The sequence below is a fragment of the Pongo abelii genome, chromosome 18, assembly GCF_028885655.2.
Source record: "Pongo abelii isolate AG06213 chromosome 18, NHGRI_mPonAbe1-v2.0_pri, whole genome shotgun sequence".
In the NCBI taxonomy this organism is placed as follows: domain Eukaryota; kingdom Metazoa; phylum Chordata; class Mammalia; order Primates; family Hominidae; genus Pongo; species Pongo abelii.
Window position 1 is genome coordinate 55397168 of NC_072003.2, and position 24516 is coordinate 55421683.

At 36.8% G+C, this 24516-nt stretch overlaps 2 long non-coding RNA genes across 3 annotated transcripts in view; both read right to left on the minus strand.

Annotated features, from left to right (window-relative positions):
• Positions 1 to 24516, minus strand: part of LOC100939848 (uncharacterized) — a 213004-nt gene that overhangs the window by 167492 nt on the left and 20996 nt on the right. The window lies entirely within an intron of this gene.
• Positions 13506 to 24516, minus strand: part of LOC129050807 (uncharacterized) — a 30392-nt gene continuing 19381 nt past the window's right edge. Inside the window, exon 3 of the long non-coding RNA XR_008514616.1 lies at positions 13506 to 13729. This is a non-coding gene — a long non-coding RNA (uncharacterized LOC129050807). The remainder of the gene's footprint in view (positions 13730 to 24516) is intronic.

Genomic DNA, 24516 nt, shown 5'->3' on the forward strand with positions numbered 1-24516 from the left:
AAAATGGAACACATATTAGAACAAAGAAAAATTTCAAAAACTACCAAACAAAATATCACACAAACCAAGATGTCACTCAAAATATAATAAATTTAGGAATCAATAACAAAGGGTTATCTAAGAATTTTTCATTTGGAAAATTTTAATGCATTTCTAAATAATCTATGAGTCAAAGAAGAAATCTCAATAAAAATTATAAAATATTTGGAACTGATCCACAAAGAAAACACTATATTTCAAAATGTGTGCAGCTAAATGAACTAATCCTAAAATTGAAAATTAATGATGTAGGCAACTCAAGATATTAGGAGAAAGTTGATGAAATGAAAAAATAAATATCAGAGCAGAAGTTAATGAAATGAGAAACAACAGAAATAAATCTTAAAGTTGTTTTTTAAAAGAAATTAACTATTTTGTAATCAGGGCTAATCATGGGGGAAAAACATAAAGCATAAACAAAACAGATCTGAAAGTAAAGGGTGACATAATTACAGATAAAATAGACATTTTTTTAAATCACAAGAGAACAGGCTGAGTAATTGATACCAATAACTGGAAACAAAAAAATTGAACCATTCTCTAGAAAAATATAACTTACCAAAACAGACTCATGACAAATTGAAAAGTTGAACAGATCTATATCCATTAAAGAATTGGAACTGATCATTAAAAATCTATATCATTCTCTATAAATAAAAATCACACCATGCTGGATGGTTTTATTGGAGAACATGTCAAACTTCCAACAATCATTTTAAAGTTTTTCAGAGAGTACGTAAACACGGAAACTTCACTGATTTTAATAAGACTGACATAACTTGGCACCACAACTGAAAAAGTACAGTATTAGAAAGGAAATTTGGCCAGGTGCAGTGGCTCACACCTGTAATCCCAGCACTTTGGGAGGCCGAGGCAGGGGGACTGTTTGAGCCGAGGAGTTCAAGAGAAGCCTGGGCAACATGGCAAAACCCTGACTCTACAAAAAATACAAAAGTTAGCTGGGTGTGGTGGCAGGCACCTGTAATCCCACCTACTCAGGAGGCTGAGTTGGGAGGACTGCTTGAGCCCAGGAGTTTGAGGTTGCAGTGAGCTGTGATTGTGCCACTGCACTCCAGTCTGGGAGACAGAGTAAGACACTGACTCAAAAAAAAAAAAAACAAAAAGGAAATTTGTAGCTCATTTATGAACATATTTGCAAAAGTGCTAAATAAGATATTACCATACCAAAGCCAAAAATTTATACTTTAAAAAAAATACGTATCATTACCAAGTAGAATTTATCCCAAGGATTCAAGGCTGCTCTAACATTAGAAAATATTTTAATGTAATTTAACACATTTATAAAGAAAAAAACATTATCTTATTGCATGTACAAAAAGTATTATTAAATGTATACATATTTATAATTTTTTTAAATCCTCAGAAAATCAAGAATAAAAGGAAATTTCCTAAACCTGACAAAAGCATATTTTAAAACCCTATAGAAAATATCATCATAATAATGAAACTTTATTAGCACTTCCTTCAAGACAAGAAAGAAGAGAAAAAAATGTTTGCCATCAGCACAACTATTCAACAATGTGCTGATAGTCTTAGCCAGTGGAATAAGACAGAAAAATAAATAAATAAAACTGAAAATAATAACAAAGTAATCATTGCTTTGTAGGTAGGTCCAAACTATTTTTAAGGCCTTTAGCTAATTTTGACATTTCTGCACAAAGTCTACCTTTCTAAACTAGAATCCCAAAAACTACAATTTCCAGACTCAGGTTCGTTTGCTGTTAGGTGTAGATTTCTAATTTTGATTTTCCCACCAGAGGCACCTACTGGAGGCTTTGATCCAGAACTGGGTTGTAAGTCAGATGTTGTTATAATTATTAAAAACACTCCCTTTCAGACTCAAAAGAGTCCTGAGTTGAACAATAAATTGTGCATTTGCTCCATTACATAGGCAAAAAGGCAACATGTAGAGATATATTTGACTGATAGAAATCATGACAGAAGCAGCATGGATCTGGAACTCTTAGCAGTGGAAGCCTGGATTTAGCAGCTTCTGTATTATGGCAAAGGATGTGTAGTCCTGGAGCCAGCAACCTGAGCAACCTGTGTTTTAATAAGCATTGAAGGTGATTCTGATGCATGCCTAAGTTTGAGAATTACTGCTCTAGAGAAATTCTTGTCCATGTGTACAAGAATAAATATATAAGGATGTTTACTACAGCACTATTTGTAATACAAAAATAAGTGGAAACAACTTTAGCATCATCAGTAAGGGAAGGGAATTAAGTAAAGTGGTTTAGTTTTACAATAGATTCTATATAGTTCTAGTTCAAATGAATGAACTAGATCTCCACAGATAAATTTCAAAAACCTAATGCTGAATGGTAAAAGCAAATTGCAAAAGGATATACATGGCATGATAACATTTATTTGAAATTTTGAAACACATAACACCAGAGGTCATATATTTACAATATTTACGTGTGCTTTTTTAAAACACAAAAACATTGAGGGGATCACACATATCAATTTCAAGACAGTAGTTACTTCTCAGAAGGAAGGGGAAAAATGGCTTGGGGGCATCCTTTAATATTTTATAGGGCAAATATGGTAGCATTTTGGGCAACAGATTCATCAGTTTTTGTCATATTCTCTATACTTTTCTTCATATTTGAAAAATCATAAGTTAAATGATAAGATACATGTTTGTTCTTTAAGTTCACTTTCACTTGGTAAATTTGGCAGATAAAATGGTTTTAGAAAACATCCGGTAATGTTGCAGTGTTTCATTTCCAGAGGCCTATTGCCAGATAGAAACTCAGTCTACAATCAAAGGTGAATACTGTAAACACCTCAGTAAATATATATTTTTTGGTTCAGTTTATATTCAACTAAATCCCTGGAATTGCTGGCAGTCATCAACATAGGGAGGACAAAATATATCAATCCCAAATGAAAACTACAAGAGTAACACATCTTCAGGACTATCTATATATGAAATACTGAGATCTAATGTTCCTTAAATGAGGAGTCTGGGTAAATCTCTTTGTAAAATAAATAATTGTTTTTGAACCTATTTGTAAGTTCCCAGTTTCAAATGTTTTATTTTCCTGATATGTTACATACCTATAAAAGTTCAAAAGTAGAGAACTCAGTTTTCCAGCATTGTTTTTTTGTGTGTCTGTGTTAATTTTTTTTTTTATTATACTTTAAGTTTTAGGGTACATGTGCACAATGTGCAGGTTAGTTACATATGTATGCATGTGCCATGCTGGTGTGCTGCCCCCATTAACTCGTCATTTAGCATTAGGTATATCTTCTAATGCTATCCCTCCCCTCTCCCCCAACCCCACAACTGTCCCCAGAGTGTGATGTTCCCCTTCCTGTGTCCATGTGTTCTCATTGTTAAATTCCCATCTATGAGCGAGAACATGCAGTGTTTCCTTTTTTGTCCTTGCGATAGTTTACTGAGAATGATGATTTCCAGTTTCATCCATGTCCCTACAAAGGACATGAACTCATCATTTTTTATGGCTGCATAGTATTCCATGGTGTATATGTGCCACATTTTCTTAATCCAGTCTATCATTGTTGGACATTTGGGTTGGTTCCAAGTCTTTGCTATTGTGAATAGTGCCACAATAAACATATGTGTGCATGTGTCTTTATAGCAGCATGATTTATAGTCCTTTGGGTATATACCCAGTAATGGGATGGCTGGGTCAAATGGTATTTCTACTTCTAGATCCCTGAGGAATCCCCACACTGACTTCCACAATGGTTGAACTAGTTTACAGTCCCACCAACAGTGTAAAAGTGTTCCTATTTCTCCACATCCTCTCCAGCACCTGCTGTTTCCTGACTTTTTAATGATTGCCATTCTAACTGGTGTGAAATGGTATCTCATTGTGGTTTTGATTCGCATTTCTCTGATGGCCAGTGATGATGAGCATTTTTTCATGTGTCTTTTGGCTGCATAAATGTCTTCTTTTGAGAAGTGTCTGTTCATATCCTTTGCCCAGTTTTTGATGGGGTTGTTTGTTTTTTTCTTGTAAATTTGTTTGAGTTCATTGTAGATTCTGGATATTAGCCCTTTGTCAGATGAGTAGGTTGCGAAAATTTTCTCCCATTTTGTAGGTTGCCTGTTCACTCTGATGGTAGTTTCTTTTGCTGTGCAGAAGCTCTTTAGTTTAATTAGATCCCATTTGTCAATTTTGGCTTTTGTTGCCATTGCTTTTGGTGTTTTAGACATGAAGTCCTTGCCCATGCCTATGTCCTGAACGGTAATGCCTAGGTTTTCTTCTAGGCTTTTTATGGTTTTAGGTCTAACACGTAAGTCTTTAATCCATCTTGAATTAATTTTTGTATAAGGTGTAAGGAAGGGATCCAGTTTCAGCTTTCTACATATGGCTAGCCAGTTTTCCCTGCACCATTTATTAAATAGGGAATCCTTTCCCCATTGCTTGTTTTTGTCAGGTTTGTCAAAGATCAGATAGTTGTAGATATGCAGCGTTATTTCTGAGGGCTCTGTTCTGTTCCATTGATCTATATCTCTGTTTTGGTACCAGTACCATGCTGTTTTGGTTACTATAGCCTTGTAGTATAGTTTGAAGTCAGGTAGCGTGATGCCTCCAGCTTTGTTCTTTTGGCTTAGGATTGACTTGGCGATGCAGGCTCTTTTTTGGTTCCATATGAACTTTAAAGTAGTTTTTTCCAATTCTGTGAAGAAAGTCATTGGTAGCTTGATGGGAATGGCATTGAATCTATAAATTACCTTGGGCAGTATGGCCATTTTCACGATATTGATTCTTCCTACCCATGAGCATGGAATGTTCTTCCATTTGTTTGTATCCTCTTTTATTTCATTGAGCAGTGGTTTGTAGTTCTCCCTGAAGAGGTCCTTCACGTCCCTTGTAAGTTGGATTCCTAAGTATTTTATTCTCTTTGAAGCAATTGTGAATGGGAGTTCACTCATGATTTGGCTCTCTGTTTGTCTGTTATTGGTGTATAAGAATGCTTGTGATTTTTGTACATTGATTTTTTATCCTGAGACTTTGCTGAAGTTGCTTATCAGCTTAAGTAGATTTTGGACTGAGACAATGGGGTTTTCTAGATATACAATCATGTCGTCTGCAAACAGGGACAATTTGACTTCCTCTTTTCCTAATTGAATACCCTTTATTTCCTTCTCCTGCTTAATTGCCCTGGCCAGAACTTCCAACACTATGTTGAATAGGAGTGGTGAGAGAGGGCATCCCTGTCTTGTGCCAGTTTTCAAAGGGAATGCTTCCAGTTTTTGCCCATTCAGTATGATATTGTCTGTGGGTTTGTCATAGATAGCTCTTATTACTTTGAGATACGTCCCATCAATACCTAATTTATTGAGAGTTTTTAGCATGAAGGGTTGTTGAATTTTGTCAAAGGCCTTTTCTGCATCTATTGAGATAATCATGTGGTTTTTGTCTTTGGTTCTGTTTATATGCTGGATTACATTTATTGATTTGCGTATATTGAACCAGCCTTGCATCCCAGGGATGAAACCCACTTGATCATAGTGGATAAGCTTTTTGATGTGTTAACTTTCCACAATACTGAAAGAGTAACTCAAGCATGCTTTGGAGGAACAAAGTTGAAACCTGAGACTAATCTATCTACCCGTCTATGTGCTCATATATCTACTATTTTTTTTCCATCCATCTGATGCTCAGGTAATCCTCTGAGATGGCTTTCACATGTCCATTCCAGACTGTTCCAGCATTTTGCATTCAAGTGAAAATCCATGACTGTTAATTTATAAATACTGCATTGACAAATGACAGGTAAGAAATAACGATTTGTAAGAATTGAGTTATGTCTAGGATTTTATTAATCTTAAAAAAATCAACTTAGAATTTCTACTAGGTAACATTAAAATGTATCTGCACACTTACTAAGAACCAGGTTAAAAACAAAAATAAATAAAGTATCACACATGTGAACTTAATAGCACAAAAGTATTTTTACTAATTTTATGTGTATTAAAATTTTATGTATTGCTAATATTTAGCTATTAATACCTACTCGAATATATCAACATTTTGAAGAAATGCAAAAGCTGCTAAAGTGTTAAGAACTCTGAGAAATTGTAGGAAAAATGCAAATGAGACATCAGAGAAGAGCTCACAAAGACTAGGAGATTGAAATGGAGCCTTAGGAAAAAAGAAGTCAGAGAAGGAAGAAGAAAGGGAGCTTCTGAAAATGAGAGGAGTAATGTGCTGAAGGGCTCATCAAAGAAAAGTCCCAGATACAAATGCTTCAGTAGCTGTAAACGATGAGGACCAGTTTATCATGTAAAATGAGAATACTAACCTGCAGACTACATTTCATGGTACTGGGAACCAAAGGTAAGTGCATCAAAAAAACATATTAAATGTCACAATGGGATATTTCACTGAAACCTCCACTCAGTTATGAGAGCTATTTTTATTACACATATGAGAAGCAAAAAAATGTGAAACAATCTATAAACAAGAGGGCACAAAGATGGAATCACTGTCTGTATTTAACAATAAACCATGTGACTATTTTAACAATCATACCAATTAAGTGTTGTATCTAAGATAGCTGATTGTTTATCATTAAATATAAATAAATATGAATAAAATGTGTTGCTATTTTATGAATAACAAAAACTGCTAGAACTACATATGTTCAGTAGTTTATGTCACTAATCTCTGGAGATATCAAATATCATAATGCAAACTTCCACAAAGTATCACAGATTTGAGGGATAAACAGAGCTTCCCAAAACTTAAAGTAGAAAGAAGATGGTATCATCACAAGCTTAAAATCAATGTCTATTAGTAGTTGCTTTTCAGCCCTAAACAGATTCATGTCAGCTTCACTGAAGATATTGACTATGGCATAACCTCATAGGTTTGACTATGTAAAAACCTCATCTCCCTGAGTTTCTTCCAAAATTAGATAAGAAGCAAATGTGAGAAGCCTTGAACCAAGTGAAATATTAATTAGGTTCATGTACCGTTTGAAGTGTTTTGGGTTTGCTTGCTTTTGTTTTTTGCTAGTGTAAGCCTTTAAATACATACACATTTGTTTCTAAACAAACTGATTTATTAGGTGAATTTTAGTTTTTATTTTTGTTGGAGAGATAATGTTATTAGAAAAAAAAACACACAAAAAAGTTGAGGTTACATTCCACTCCCCAGAGGCAAACATTTTCAAATATTTTAGCTGTTTCTCTTTGTGGTTATCTTCATATTTCTAAATAATATGTTTAAACTTCTGTATCTTGATTCATCAATTCTGGGTGTTCAACTATTGACTTACCATACCATTTTTCACTTACATCCATTTCCTATCTCCATTTTTTCCAACATAAATATATCTATTTTCTTTTTTAGTTAAAGCAATATTCAATTTGTATTTACTGGATATTTAAATATCACTCAGTGCTGAGTTAAGTTGTTAACTATGATTACCTCTCCTTTTTGTGCAACTGGTTTTTTTTTTTTTTTGAGTCAATAATTGTTCCTCCTTAAAATTTGCTGAGACTTCTAGACCCTACCATACCCATTAATAGCAATTCAATTCAACTTTCCACACAGTAAAACCAATCAGAAGATTATTTTGCCCTAGAGCCCTCCATCCCCCACTTCCAGTTGGGACTGATTGCTCTCTAGGCCTAATGTATAGCTGTCATCCTGGGGTTTTCCTTCAGCATCATCCTGAGAATTCTCTATACACCTTTTTTGCTTCCTGAGTCTCACGCCTCCTTTTTGTTGTTTAGTCCCTCATTGTGGTGGAGCGCATCATTCTTTAGCTTCCTAAGAAAAGACAAATGGATAAGGAAGGGAGCTGAGGAGTGTCACCATTCAAAATGCACATTTTAACTGAACCCTCCTATTTCCAGTCCAACATGTCACTCCCTTTCCTTCTTCCTCAGTTTTTAACCTCTTCATGATAGGCTCTGAAATAAAAATTATTTCAGGGAAAGTAATTGTCAAAACTAAAATATATTTCATTTGCAACAGATAGGATTTGTTATAGGAAAAATGAATCTATAGGTCCAAAGCTTGGAGTAGTCAGAGTAAAGCGTCTTTACCATAAGTCATAAAGTAGGCAGGTTATAAGTTATGAAGTAAGGGCATTTCCCAATACACAGGGTGAAAGTAAAAGCCCTTTCTGAGCTCCAGGAGGGCATCTTGGGGCACCAAAAAAAAAAAAAAAAAAAAAAAAAGAGAAGAGAAAACAAACAAAAAAAACAAGAGAGCAAAAGAATGGAAACGCAACAAGAGCCTACTTTCTCCCCTGCCATCTTGGAATCAAAATCTCAGGGAATGATAGAGACTCACAGACAGGCATTACGAAACAAGTGGGCATGCTTGTGCTCCACTTCTCAGAGCATAGCCCAGGAAGCTGCAATACAGCAGAGTGGCAAGGCAAAACGTGCTGAGAGGAAGACAGTGTCATGGCAGGATGTCACTACACGATACTTATGACTATGGATCCCAGTTACACCCAGAAGATGCCAACACACAATGCCCAAGGTAGAAGGGAAGCCAGCTGGACTGCTTTACTGCAATTGCGGGTCAGAACACAAAAACCAGATACTCTTCCCCAGGAAGTGTCAGAAACCACCTAGGAACTCAGATCATCCTGTAGGTACTCAGGAAGACAGGCGAGGAGATGGGAGGAGTTTCTCTTCCAAAGAGTCTGAGTTAAATTGAAAGAAACAGTTTTAATCCAGAGTGACTATGTTATCATGAATGGAGAGTTACAAATGCAGAAATGCAGGTTAATGCACAAATTGAGTTAAGCTATAGAAAAAAGAGAGGATAACATTTCCACACATCCATCTTGTAGTGTGTAAATTGCAAGCTGCTAATTAACATGAATGGTTTCGTTTAGGGTTTAGCAACAAGTCATGCTCACTTTAATTCGTATCCCTGGTTGATGGTCATAGGCTATTTCCTTATAGCAGTTCTCTGCCTTTGAGTGTGGGACTTTTATGTCACATGCAGAAAGCCACAATGCAGTGATGGGACAGCATCCTCTCACCTTGTTAGTCTATTTCTATACATACTGCCTGTTAGCCATATCTACAATCACTCAAAAATGGCTGTATTTCTTACAGAGCCCTCCCAAACTGAGACAATTACCCAGAACTTGGGTTTATTTGCGGGGAGGCAAAGAGAGAGGCTGGTGGCTGGCCACTATTTTAGGGGAAGAAGGAAGAATTGCCTACACACTGAAAGTTTTAAGACCATGGATCTCAAGCCTTAGTGAGCACGAAAAATCACCTGGCAGGCTTAGTAAAACACAGATTATTGGACCACATTCCCAGAATTTCTGATTCAACAGGTCTGGGGTGGGGACCTGAGAGTCTGTACTTCTAATAAGTTTCCAGGCAATAATGATACTGCTTGTCTGGGGACCACACTTTGAGAGAACCACTACCTTTAAAATATACTCGAGGCTCAGGTCAAAATCTCCCCTACCTATGAGACAACTAAAGCAAAATAAGTACAGTGTTTCTGTCCCTTCCCCCTTTCTGTGCCCAACTAAGCTACCTGTGGCAGTTAGGAATGCATTCAGCTGCAAATAACAGAAAACCCTTCTACCACTGTTAATCAGGATGGGAAGAGCACAGTGTGTCATAGCAGGATGTCACTGTATTATATTTATGACTAGCGATCCCAGTTACCCTCAACAGATGCCAACACATAATACCCCAGGCAGAAGGGAGGCTGGCTGGACCACTTCCCTGCAATTGGGAGTCAGTGCACAAGATAAAGAGTTATATGGCACTGGACAATGCAAGGATGGCACAGTTTCTCAGGGAGATCATAAAGGCCCCATGTTCCTGCTAAATTCTGCTCTGCCAATGGTGTATTGCTATGTCTAAGAACTAGCTCTCCAGAAAGAAAAGGGAAAAAAACCTGATCTGCAGCATTTGCCAATTTCCATGGTGAAAATATTCCCACCATGGTGATGTCACTGAAGGTAGAGTTAGAGAGAAGTGGGCACAATGCCAGCTCCAGCAACAGCTCTACCCTCTTTAGGATATAGCTTTGACTCCTCGAGGTCTCCACTTCATCCTCTCAAGATGGCTGCAGCAGCTCTTGTGATTAAGAAAACCAAAGGTTTTCCAGCAGCCTCACCCACCAAATTACTGCTTATATCTTATCAACCAAAAGATAGATGATGGCTTGTTAGCTGGAAGATGACTAAAGGGAGGGAGGTTGGAGCAGCTAACAAACAGTGTCTGCCCCCACTTCTCGTATACAATTTTCTCTTCAAGGTTGCCCTTAATATTAATCTGACTCCACTTATAAAAAGAGGAAGGAGAACACACAGTGATACGCTCTGCTTTCTATTCCTCCCAGAAGTGGCACACCACCTTGGGATAGCATAGTTACAAGCAGTATTTTATGGGAGTACTGTTAGGCTGAGCCACAACAGGGAAGTGTGCCTGATTTGTTGGTCAGTGTTGTGAAGGCGTGGTGAGCTCTTCCAGGCTGACGACACATAGCTGATGTGGCTGAGGATGTAGAAGCTGAGTATGATACAAGACTGTCCATGAAGGGCCATTTTCCTGTTCAGATGATCTCTTTTTATTCTACCTCACTGAAGTGAAACTGAGTTATTCTAGAACACAGTGGACCTCTAAGAGCAAAACTGTCAGCAGGACTCAGGCAAACAAACTCCTGGCATCCTCCTCAATAAGTCAGATATCCATTCTCTTTTTCCAGAGCCCATATGAAAGGTCTGAGACTCTGAGTGTGGCACCTATTAATTATCTGGTAGCAGAAAAAACAGTTGGACTGAAGCTTGCAAGAGTGGGTATTAATCCCATTCTCTCAATAACTATCTCTATGACCTTGAACCAGTCACATCTCTTCTCTCAGCTTCAGTTAGCTCATCTGTAATTGAAGGAGTTGAACTGTGCCTTTGTCCTATGGGTCATCTGAGCATTTAAGCAGGAAAAGCAGCTAAACATTTTTAGGAGGGTGACAGGGATAACAATTAGATTTCAACCACACTGTTGTTAATATTAAATGGCTACCTAATCAGACCTCTCTTCTAAATTAATCTGTAATGATTTTGATTGTAACTTAGTTTGTGAAGTGCTTGCTTCTATATTTTTCTCCCATCAACCAATGTGAGGTAAGTAGGGCAGGCATTTTTATCTCCATTATTTTCCTCCTCAGGGTAATGTACAATTCTCACTCTAGGATTCCCATAGTCTACAGCAGCAATTCTCCAAGCATGGTCATAGGCCACTTGCATAAAGTCTCTGAAGGACACCTATTACAAATTCCTCTCCCTGGACTCTATTCCAGACCCACTAAATCAGAATCTCTAAGGCTGAGGCCCTCAGATTTGTTTGCATTTTTGACATAACATCTCCATGTGGTTTTCATATAAACTAAATTTGAAAATCACTAGTTTAAAAAAGTATATTTGGGGGTACAAGTGCAGGTTCCTTGCATGCATATATTGTGTGGTGATGAAGTCTGGGCTTTTAGTGCACCCATCACCTGATTAGTGAACCCAATAGGTAGTCTTTTAATCCTCATACCCCTCCCACCTGCCCACTGTTTAGAGTCTCCAATGTGTAAAGGGAGCTAACATTTGAGGCCCTATTATGTGTCAGGCACTATCCTGGCTGCATCATATGTGCTCTTCCATTCAATACTCATAACAACTCAATAAAGTGTATATATATAAATATAATACTATATATATATAGTTTGTCAATAAACTATTTTGGAGTGCTTTTATATTTATGGAAAAGTTGCAAAGACAGCAGTGATAACATACCCCTCACCCAGTTTCATTGACCCTATTGTTATTACCTTATGTTAGCTTGGTTAGTTTGTCAAAATTAAAAAATCAGCACAACATTGGTATATTACTGTCAATTAAACTCTCAATTATATTCAAATTTCACCAGCTTTTTCATTAATGTATTTTCATATGTTCTATAATCTAGTCCAGAATACCACATTACTTTAGTTGTCCTCTCTCCTTTGTCTCCTCTGATCTGTGACAGTTTCTCATTCTTTTCTTGTTTTTCATCACCTTGACAGTTTTGAGGAGTCCTGGTCAAAGTAGTATAAAATAGTAGAATGTTCCTCACGTTTGGTTTATCTGATGGTTTTCTCATGATTAGGCTGGGGTTATGGGTTTTTAGAGAGAATACAACAAAGGGAAAGTGTCTTTCTCATCACCTAATTATCAAGGGGTACATAATATCTATATGATATCACTTGGTGATATTAATAAACTCTATGCTTGTAATCCCAATTCAATCAAATAGGAAACAAGTTTATCAAGCCTAGTGTTCCATAACTGCTAAGTGGCAAACCAGGATAAAGTTTAATTTCTCTTCTCTGCCATTTTGGTTGCAAGTGACCACTCTAGTTTTATTCTCCTCCCATAAAACCCTCCATTTCAGCTCAACTTGCCATTCTTCTCTGTTGTTTCTTGCTCCACTCCACTCCCCCATGTTTTCCAAGTCTTTTTCAGTGTTCAGCTCAAATCCAATCTGCTCATTGAAATCCTCCATGATCCCCAACACACTCTTCTTTCATGAAATTCTAGATGCTCCTCTAATTTTCCACTTAGCACATATTGTCATAACTGCTGTCTTTCCAAGCCAAAATGGAACAATAATGGGGAGAGACCAGCCTGTATGTGAATCCATTTGCTCCGGAGCTGAATGACATCGGTGTCTTACCTTCTGTAGTCTTTCACACTGTATTCAGAGGAATGCTTCTGTTAAAACAAACTAAATATGGCCTGAGAAGGACTCTGTACTTCTATATTTGAGTCCTTGTGGATGAATTGCAAGCTAACTTAATAGGTAGACAAGACTGAAAACCTAACTTAGGAGTATGTGCCTCTAACAATCACTGAGTCTTGGCCAGTCCCAGCAGCTGTACTTCAACCAGTCATAGACTGCTGAGTGTTTGAACTGTGTTCAAATAAGGCAGACGTCAAGCTATAACCAATCCATCTGTTTCTGTACCTCACTTCCGATTTCTGTATGTCACTTTACTTTTTTTGTCTATAAATTTGTTCTGACCACAAGGCACCCCTGGAGTGTCTTTGAATCTGCTGTGATTCTGGGGGTTGGCCAATTCACGAATCGTTCATTGCTCAATTAAACTCCTTTAAATTTAATTCGGCTGAAGTTTTTCTTTTAACACTTTTAAATTGCAAATCTAATTACACCATCACCATGCTTAAGACTTTTCAATGACTCCCTATTATTTACAAAATCCAAATGTCTACCCTTAACATATAAGGCTCTTACGATCTAAGCCTTGCCCATTATTTCATTTTCCCTCTAGCCTTCACATCACACTCCACTCCACAATATCCTGCATTCCAGTCATGATGAACTATTGGCGATTTCTAAGTGCCCTGTGACCCTTCTGAGCCCTATGCCTCTACACATGTTCTATTATCAGTGAGGAGACCATTATAGAAGACTCCAGTTCACTCTCGCTGATACAACAAGGACAATGATAACATTGTGTCATAGGAACATGAAAAGTAGGGAAGCTGTCCAGCAACTCAATAATGCCATCAAAGACCCGGGGTCTTTGTATTTGTTTGCTTTGCCATCCTCAGAAAACGTGATTTGTCCTCAGGTTGGCTCCCTTCATAATCACAACATGGCTGTGGCAGGTTTAAGCATTCCTTCCCAGCATAGCAATGCCTAGAGACAAAAATAAAAAATAAAAATAAAAGAGCTACCTCTTCCAATGTTTCCCTCTTAAGGTCAAGAGACATTTCCAAAGCCCTCCCAGCAGACTTTTTCTTATATCTCATTGGCCGGAACTGGTTCATATGCCCACTTCCCTAAGCTAATCAAACAAGAGGAATGGGCCTACCATAATTATCTTAGACCAATCAGTGCTTATTCCTAAAGGCAGGGATAGAGTCACTCTCCCTTGGGTCAAGTAGAGGAGGGGACACTTCAGCAAAATCTCAACTCTGCCGAAAGGAAGGTAATTGGTATTGGGTGGGCAGCCAGAGGTATCTGCCACACTGCTGTTACTGCCTTATCCTTCTTGTCTACTAGGCAAACTCCTTCTTATCCTTTAAGACTCAGCTCAAATATTACCTCTTTCAGGAAGCCTTCTCTGATATAACCAAGCAGAATTGAATGCTTCTTCTTCTGATCCCCCATATTACTGGGTTCATACCTCTATGATAGCACTTATTACGTAGCTATAATTCTGCTACCTTTAGAAAAAGTGAAACCTTGGAAGAAAGCACCATTTTCTATTAATATTTGAGTCTAACTTTGTTGAAGGAAAGAGAAGGGAAAAGAGGAAGAAAGGAAGGAAAGAAAAAAGGAAAAGAACCTCTCTCTCAGACTGTTAATCTGTAAAATAGGGATAATTTTACTTTCTAATTATTGTAAAGATTAAATAGAATAATATACAGAAAGCACTCAATAGAGTTCTAACACACAGAGTCCTATATATTTTTTTAACAACACGTACCTCATTTTGTATTTTTTCATACTATCCTCCCACCCTTTACACACATTTCCTAGCACAACACTTTGTACAAGTATAGTTGATCAATAAATATGTTAGTAGTTTACCTCAATCTAAAAATAAATTGCAGATTACTGAACAAATTAAGCAACCAGCTCAGTTTGCCATATCTTGCTTTCCTTTATTAGATTCCCTTAAAAATTTTTAATAACATTTCCTAAATTTTCTATTACCAGAAGAACTCTTAATAGAAGCTTTCCTGCAACCATCCAAAACCTTAGATCTGCACTCTCCCCTTCGGCAACCTTTCACTAGACACTCTTGTTCTACACTCTACTCTCATCAGTATTCTGGGCTTCATTTCAGATCTGTCCTTCTGAGGTATGCCTCCCTCCCCTTCCTAACACTTCTTTGTTGCTAAAAATAAGTGATGTCCCTTCAGAGCAAAAACACTTGGCAAATCAGTTAGCTTTTATAGATACAGCTTTATACTGGTCTCTGTGAGACTGGGGAATGGATGAATTAAATAAAGGAAGAAGCTCACCACCATCTTCTTCTCTCCATGTACTCCTGCATTCCTCAAAGGAGTTTACAAAACCCATGTAAAAATAGCAATGCCACACTCATCAAAAATGCACAGCTAAAGGATGCTAACTGAGACTTTGCAGAATGCTAAACAGTAAATAAAACAGCCAGCTCAGAAGATCACCAGAAAACATTTTGAGGAAGCATTTAATTACAGGGCCCCAGGCCTAACTCAACAAAGTAGAGCTGTTGGTGATGATGATTTAACAACCACACTTTTCCAAGGAAAACCGGAGCATATAACATAGCCAATTTCCTTTAGATTACAATGAATATCTTTTGGACTTCTCTTACCTAGATTATCTCTTGATATGACACTGTCAGCTTGGGTTCTACCTGTACTCAGTTCCTTATATATCCTGTGTTGCTTTTTGATATTAACCCTGAAAGTAGCATTGATATATTACCTAAAATATCCTTTTCACCTATTAGATATTCAACTACTTTGACTTACTCTATTTCCCTACAAGTGAAAATTTTCTATTAACTATGTTTAATAATCCTTACAACTGGTATATGTATAAATAAATATATTCATGTGGATGGATCCACATGTTCATGAGTATCAAGGCATGAACATATTGCATACATGTATATACTCATGCACAAATCTGTATATGTACATACCCGAAAGTGAATGTACCTGAAAACGAAATGTGGTTTGACCACTTTGCACTTCTGAAACTCATCTCTGGAGTTGCATTGTCCTAATTTCTTTGAATGAAAGTAGCGAAATTGCAGCACAAACTAAAATTGCTTAGAGGCCTAAATTTAAAGGTAACTAGCTCAATTAGTACTCAATTAATGCTATTCTGTTTAATCTGTTGGCAATTGTGTCAACCTGCTTGTCAACTACTATCTTCTGATTTTTTTTTAACCTCACCTCAAAAACCATTCTATATTCTCTTTATTTTCTTGAGTTCATACCAAGCTCCCTACCTGCTATTCAGTATTTCATACATATCCTTAGGGCCATGGTTCTCAAAACCTGATTTCTAGGCCTCTGGTTATTAGTCGTGGTGGCGGGTGCCTATAGTCCCAGCTACTTGGGAGGCTGAGGCAGGAGAATGGCATGAACCCGGGAGGCGGAGCTTGTAGTAAGCCGAGATCGCGCCACTGCACTGCAGCCTGAGCGACAGAGTGAGACTCCGTCTCAAAAAACAAACAAACAAAAAGCTTCTTTAGATGTATAAATAGTTCAAAGAGTGAGTCACACAAAAATGGAGATGCGGGGTGGTGAAGAATTAGAAGTATTCTCTAATGTAGACTGATATTATCACAGAATCACAGAACAGAAAGAGTAGGTCAAAATCCCAACAATGTTATAATTGATGGGGTATCCAGCTATTAATTTACTATCTTCAGAGCTGGGAAACTGATAGCCATCCAAAAGCATGCCTTCCAATCATAACAATGCTGTCTCATACATCAAGATAATAACTGTCTTCCTGTAGTTTCTACCATTCAAAATTTATCATAAGCTTAGTAGAGTGATTAATCTATAGTAGCTAACCATTAAGCCACTGACACCTTTGAGAATCTAATAAAAATGATGGGCCCTCTTCATAGAAAACTACACATGAAAAATAATTTTTCTCACAATTTTAGAAAGCTTGCAAGTTATGTGAAGCCCCTTCATCCATGGACCCCCAGGTAAAGACTCCCTCACTCCTGTTTTTTACTGAGTAGAGAAATGGAGGAGAAATAAGCCATGGTTTCCTCCTTCAAGGACCTTACTTTCTAATAGCAAATGTATGTGAAACAGTTAATAGTAATAAGGCAGGATGTGGTTAAGTACTAATCACACACTGAGAGACAGAAAATTCTACTTCTGACAACACAGCAAGATAAAATTCTTGCAAATGGCCATTGTACACTCACATTCCATAAGGGAGATAAAGTCTTTGTTGAGTTCTCAGAAGCATCATCTGACAGCACAGCACCAGGGAGCAGAAGAAGGTTCTGGTCATGGCCTGGTACTTGGTACTCAACAAATTTTTAATGAATAAATAAACAACCATTTACTTATCAGTTGTTTAAAATGCTCCCTGACCTTCCTGAGAAGAAAGTTGAAAAAAACAATAAAATAATTTCACTACCTCCAAGCTTCTTTAGGAACAGCATTTCCATTCATCCCAGCACTTAATCCAAAAATGTCAGTCTTTCTAAACTCAAAATAAAACTCTATGAGACATGTTTTAGATGAGTTGGGAAAGGTTAAAAGAAATGTGTCCAAAGTTACAAAAACAACACTACAGAATAGAATCCAGAAGGTTCTCATTCCAATAGGCTCTCAAGAAGGAACCACTGGTACTTCCATTTTAATGTCTTAATAATGACATCTTCTAACAGAATAATTGGACAGCTTTAAGAAAGTGGTTAATTTTCTCTAAAATCCAGATGTTACCCTGCTTTCTTTATATGGGGAGACCTTGAAGATTGGGTAAGGAAATACCATCAAATAAGGTAACAGGAAAAATGGCCAGTTCATAATCTTTTTTTTTTTTTTTTTTGAGGTGGAGTCTCACTCTGTCACCCAGGCTGGAGTGCAGTGGGGTGATCTCGGCTCACTGCAAGTCCCGCCTCCCAGGTTCACACCATTCTCCTGCCTCAGCCTCCTGCGTAGCTGGGACTACAGGTGCCCACCACCACACCCAGCTAATTTTTTTGTATTTTTAGTAGAGACGGGGTTTCACCGTGTTAGCCAGGATGGTCTCGATCTCTTGACCTCGTGATCCGCCCGCCTCAGCCTCCCAAAGTGCTGGGATTACAGGTGTGAGCCACCTCGCCCAGCCCATAATCATTTCTATTTGCTCTCAAAATTGCTCTGTAATGAAACACAAAATATTTTCTTCTAACCAGGATTGTTGTTCTTTTGTTCTTCACATGCATATTATGTATTATAAGGATGGTTTTGTTTGGTGTCATTTTGCTTAAGTAAAAGGATTTTAACTGAAGGCAAAATCTTGCAAGAGAGTCGAAGGAGTTAACACTCTACCAACTATAAATGAAATATATAGCTTCATTTAACCCCTTATAATGTCTTTTCCCAGATAAATCAAAGAATTAATGTAATATAAAGAGGGATCAGAATGTATGAGTTCAGGTCCCAGCTCTACCATCCAATCATTACATGGCCTCAAATCAAATTAAATCAGACTGAGGTCAGTCTGAGCCTCAGTTTTGCCACCAGTAAAATAAAACTGATAGGATAATAAGACTTGCCTCATTGCCCTCCATGGTCGAATTGAGGTTTTTGTGAGATTATTCACACGAAGATAGTCCTTTAAAACTCTGTATCAGTGTTGAGACAATATAGTTTCACCCAGAAGAGATGCTTAGTTCGTTAAGTTGGATCTACTGGTGATAGTTGGATCTAGCTCCACTCATGTAGTATCAGAGCCTTAGGGGTCAAACTGGAGTAGTGGGTATAGGAGTTAAGATCACTGCCACACATACTTCTCCTTCACCTTCTACTGTACCTCAGCCCAGCACTACTAGGATCCTAACTAGCTAAACAGCATCTCAGTTGCCCCTAATTTCATGAACATTCAAAGCTATTTTGGGGAAAGGTAAGACACATTTAATTACTTTTCCAAAGTCTGACGGCAGACTAAAAACAGCAACTGAATTCAGCAACTCCAGGGTTCCAGTTTGTTATTCAATAGCCAATTAATTGTTATTAATGTATACTACAATATAAGTATATCCTTATGACACAGTTGATAAATGAACTTGATACAAGGGGAAAACAGTCTATATTTTTTAAATTAACATTTACAGAGTCAGGAGAGTTCAGAAAAACAGCAATTCAAAAGTGTCATCCTGAACAGATGGTTGCTCTCTACATGCTATCTCTGAAGGGATTTTTTTTCAAAGTAAATAGAAACAAATGTTTTGGTGCATTGTGTACCAAAATACATATCTTACGAGAAGCATTTTCCAGGATGAGATGAGTTTCTTATTGATCACATTTTTATGACAAAGACAAAAACTGATTTTGGAGCTAGTTTAAGACATTCACTGTTACTTTATGATTAAATTACTATTAATAGATAATATGTTTAGTTACTTCTAAGATATTTAACACATTTCATTTTAAATCTGCCCATTCTGTCCTTTTGTCCCCTCCTCCACCTCCATTTAGTTTTCAACAACCTTAAGCCAAAAAGGGCGTTTGTCTCTCTTTAAAATATTCCTTTAACATCCAATAAAATATGAATGTCTTTAAGAGAATAATACACATTGTTCTTTCATTAACTCATTTCTTCAATAAACATATTTCAAGGATCAACACTATGAAAGGGAAAAGTACTTATGAGCCCTAATTCTGTCACTGATAATATGACATTAAAGACATCTCATAACTATTCCTTGCCTCAGTCAGCCATTATAATATTTGACCTGCCCACCTGACAAACCCTTGTATGAATGCTCATTCATTCATTCATTCAGCAAATATTCACTGAGCCCGTACTCTGTGCTGCTCACTGGCATGGTGCTGCAGATCTGGTAGTAAACAAAACAGACATGAGCCTGACTTCATGAGTCCAGTCTATGAGAATTAACAAAGGGAACAAAAACAAAAGGTTCTATTTGAACAGGAAGAGTCAGAGAAAGACATTCTAACTTGGAGACTTGAGGATGTAGCCTCCTTTTACCCAAGCTACTGGTAAGTAGAGAAATGGTATAGATTACAAGAGAAAAACATAATTAAATGTGCAAAAACACCTCATCACTGCTTCATATCAATGTTGGCTCAAAATATGAGCTAAAAATACAATCCAGAAGTTTCTTCCTTCCTCTAGGTGTGCTTTTTCCCCCTATAATAGCTCACAGTGACTTTTTTTTTTGAAGGGAGGTATTATGCTATAAATGTAAAGACATTACTTTAAACACAAATGCACAAACAAAAGCAGCACTCTAAACAACACAGGAAAATGTGACATCTTCTCTAGTCCAGTATTTCCCCAAATATGGTATGTAGACCACTGAAAGACATGAAATCACTTTAGGTGGTACATAAAGCTTTCTTAATAGTTATGTGTTTATTTTAATGTGTATCAGAAATAAAATATACCCTGAATATAAAAAACATTATTTTACTGATATTTGGGCTTAGTATGAGGCTGAAGTGGGTAGCACTGTAATCGTTTCCTTTATGTAGCCCACATGAATTACAGGGGCAGGGCTCAGGCGTGCCTATGAATGTTTGCAGCCTTCTGCCATAATTTTAGAGCATAAGTGCTATTAGTACAAGTATACTAGCAATTGAATCTCACATCCTGTTCCATGTGTATTGCTGCAATCTTGTCTGGGATAAGCCATTTGTTACTGTAAATAACAATAGTTCCAGAAACAGACTTGGGAAAGGACTCACTGGCTCAGTTTAGGTCATGTGTCCATTAAAGCAAACATTGTGGCCAGTGGGATGAGGTTCTTAAATAGGCCAGGCCTCAGCTTTGTTGCCCCCTCTGCAATCTGGGGTTGGGGGTAACCCTACCTGAGCCATACAGATAAACAATAGAGGAGATGTGGTTCCACAAAAGAAAACAGAGGGACTGCTCCACATTTGTATAATGAGGATAGTATCTCTTAAATCATAGTACTGAGGTGAGGATTAAATGAAATAAAGTATATATTGCCTGATGGATACAATGAGTGGCCCAAAATAAGTGCTCAACAAATGGTGGTACTAGGAGTAATAATAATTTTTATTATTGTTTGTAAATAGGATGATTTTTGTTGTCGTTATAGTAGTAATTTTCTAAAACAGTTTTAGGGTCATATTTGTTATCTTAATTATTTTTCAGCCTACAAATGAAGGATAATTATTTGAATATAATCTTTGCAGAGCCATTATGTAAAGGTGGCACTTCCTCCAATTATATCCTTAATTTGTTTATTATTTCCATGCCTAATCAACGTACTCTGAATTACCACAATAAAATTTTCTATATCTCACCAAACAGCTTTTTGCTTCGCTCTTAAGTGACACATAGTTTAATCATGACACAATCTTATTTAAATAATTACTGAACCAATAGTGTTAATAATACATTTGCAACAATAAATTGCAATATATTTTTCATAGAATCCATATGATTTTGTGAGTTAATTTAGTATAAAACTTACATGAGTTTCAAAATTAAAAGTGGTGATATTAAAAAAACAACAATATTAGCAGGAACTTAGTAATGTTGCTAGAATCTTTATTTTTTAAAAGTACATAATGTGGTTAGGAAGAAGAGTTAAAACAAACATGAAGACTAAAACATAACAAAATAAAATCATTTATCCCTCTTTGGATCAAGAATATTACTGTGTGTATCCTTTAAATAACACAGTTAGTTGAAGATTTATGATAGACTAGCATAAATTCAAAAGTTAACCAAAATATTTACAGTAAAACAATATATGAATAACATATATTTGCTTCATAATATTATGAGTAAAGATTATCATCAGCCAGGTGTGGTGGCTCACGCCTGTATTCCTAGCACTTTGAAAGGCTGAGGCAGGTGGATCACCTGAGGTCAGGAGTTCAAGACCAGCCTGGCCAACATGGTGAAACTCTACCTCTAGTAAAAATAACAAAAAACAAAAAACAAAAATTAGCCAGGCGTGGTGGTGGGCACCTGTAATCCCAGCTACTCGGGAGGCTGAGGCAGTTGAATCACTTGAACCCGGGAAGTAGAGATTGCGGTGAGCCAAGATCATGCCATTGCACTCCAGCCTAGGTGACAAGAGTGAAACTCTGTCTCAAAAAATAAATAAATAAAATTTCATCTATTAAGATTATTGCCGAGCGTGGTGGCTCACGCCTGTAATCCCAGCACACTGGGAGGCTGAGGCGGGCAGATTGCCCGAGATTAGGAGTTCAAGACCAGCCTGGACAACATGGTGAAACCCCATCTCTACTAAAAATACAAAAATTAGCCGGGCGCAGTGGTGCATGCCTGTAATCCTAGCTACTTGGGAAGCTAAGGCAGGAGAATTGCTTGAACCCAGGAGGCAGAGGTTTCAGCGAGCCGAGATCATGCCATTGCACTCCAGCCTGGGCAACAAGATGAAACGCCATCTTAAAAAATATATATATATTATGAAAAATACATAGGCAAATATAAAGCATTGAATAAGTTTCTTCAATATATTGGGTCCTCAGCAAAATATAAAATATAAATCCTATCAATTTTAAAATGTAGATATGGTATATTTTTATCTTTTCTCTCTCTTTTTTTTTTTTAAATAAAAAAAGTAATTTATTTTCTCACAGTTATGGAGGCTGGGAAGTTCAAAATCAAGGTGCTGGCAGGAGCAGGTTTGGTGTCTGGTGAGGGCTTCTCTCTGCTTCCAAGATGGCGCCTGATCACTGAATCCTCCAGGGGGAAGAATATTGCGTCCTCACATGGTGGAGGGCAGAAGGGCAGGAGTAGCTTAATTCTGCCTGAAGCCTCATTTCTCCAGGCCTTAATCTCATTCATGAAGGAGGAGCCCTAATGACCCAGTCACCTCTTAAAGGTCCCACTTCTTAATACTACCACATTTACTATGAAGTGTCAATAGATATGGTATATTTATTTTACCTTCATTTGTGTAAAACTTAACAGAGCTCAAGAGAAATAAGACAAAGGTAAGTGAAATATTGTTTAAATATCATAAATTAAAAATATTCTAGAATAGTCATAGAGGAATTAAAATCCTAGGACTAAGTGAGGTAATAACTTCTGATATTAAAAAATATAAAAGTGATTGCCAAAAGAAACAAAGAATTGAGTTTACCTTAAAGTTAAATCCTATTCAGACTGTCAAATAAATTAAATGATATATTAGCAGAAATGACCAAATTCCTATCTACACATAGTGAAGGCAGCTGAAAAAGCTCCCTGGGGACAAAGCCATTTCTGTTTGTGGCTTTTTTATGTTCTAGTGCTTCCTTACACTGAATCAGTTTCTTACAAAAACATCAAACACCAAAATGCATGTCTCTAGTATATACTTTAGTAGAAATATAAATGCATGTGGCTTTCTACCAAAAACCTCAAATGAATTAAGAGAGGCATTGGGGTTTTGCTTTTAGTAAAGAACTATGAGTTCCTTTTTCTTAGAATTTTTGCATCTATATTCATGAGGAATATTAGTTTGTAATTTTCTTTTATTGTAATGTCTTTGTCTGGTTCTGGTATCAGGCTAATGCTGGCCTCATAGAATGAAGTCAGAAGTATTTCCTTCTCTTCAGTTTTCCAGATGAGAAATGTTATTATTTCTTCCTTAAAAGTTTAGTAGAATTCTCAGTGAAGCCACCTGGACCTGTCATTCTCTTCATGGAAAGTTTTTAACTATAAATTCAATTTCTTTAATAAATATAGGATTATTCAGGCTATCTAGTTCTTCTTGAGTAAGCTTTGTTAGTTTGAGTCTTTTAGAATGAATTTGTCCATTTAATATAAATTGTTGAATTTATTGGCATAAAGTTGTTCAAAATATTCCCTCATCCCTATTAATATCAGTGTAATCTGTAGTGGTGTAACTTCTCTCATTATTGATATTGGTAATTTTTGTGTCCTATATTTTTTCCTTTTCATTCTAGCTAGAGATTTAGCAGTTTTACTTATCTTCTTAAAAAGCAGTTTTTTGTTTCATTGATTTCCCTCTACTGTTTTAATATTTCACTGATATCTGTTCTGAAACATTCTGGTATGTTATTATTTCCTCCCTTTTTCATACTTTGAGAGTTTAACTTACTCCTCCAGTTTCTTTTCTTTCCTCCTCCTCCTTTTTTCTCCTTCCTTCTCTTTTCCTTTTTTTAAGAGATAGGGTCTCACTGTATTGCCCAGGCTGGAGTGCAGTAGCTATTCACAGGCATGACCACACGGTGGCCTCAAACTACTGGGCTCAAGTGATCCTCCTTCCTGAGCCTCCTGAGTAGCTGAGATTATAGGCATGCAAGACTGCACCCAGCTTCTTCCAGTTTCTTAAAATGGAAAGTTAGGTTATTAATTTGAGACCTTTCTTTAATGCTATAAATTTTCCTGTAAGTACTGCTTTATCAGCATCCCGCAAATTTTAGTATATGTTCACTTTCATTTAGTTCAAAATATTCTCTACATTATCTTTTGATTTCTTCTTTGATTATGGTGACTGAGAAGTATGCTATTTAGTTTTTTAAAATTTGGAGATCTTCCATACATCTTTCTGTTGCTTATTTCTCATTTAATACCATTGTGGTTAGAGAACATACTTTGTATGGTTTTAATTTTTAAATGTGTAAAAATGTGTTTTATGGCCTAGAATGTATGCTTGAAAAGAACATGTATTCTGTCCCTCATGAGTAAGGTGTTTTATAAATGTCATTGAGGGAAGTCTAGTTGATAGTGGTTTTCAAGTCATTTACATTTTTACTAATTTTCCA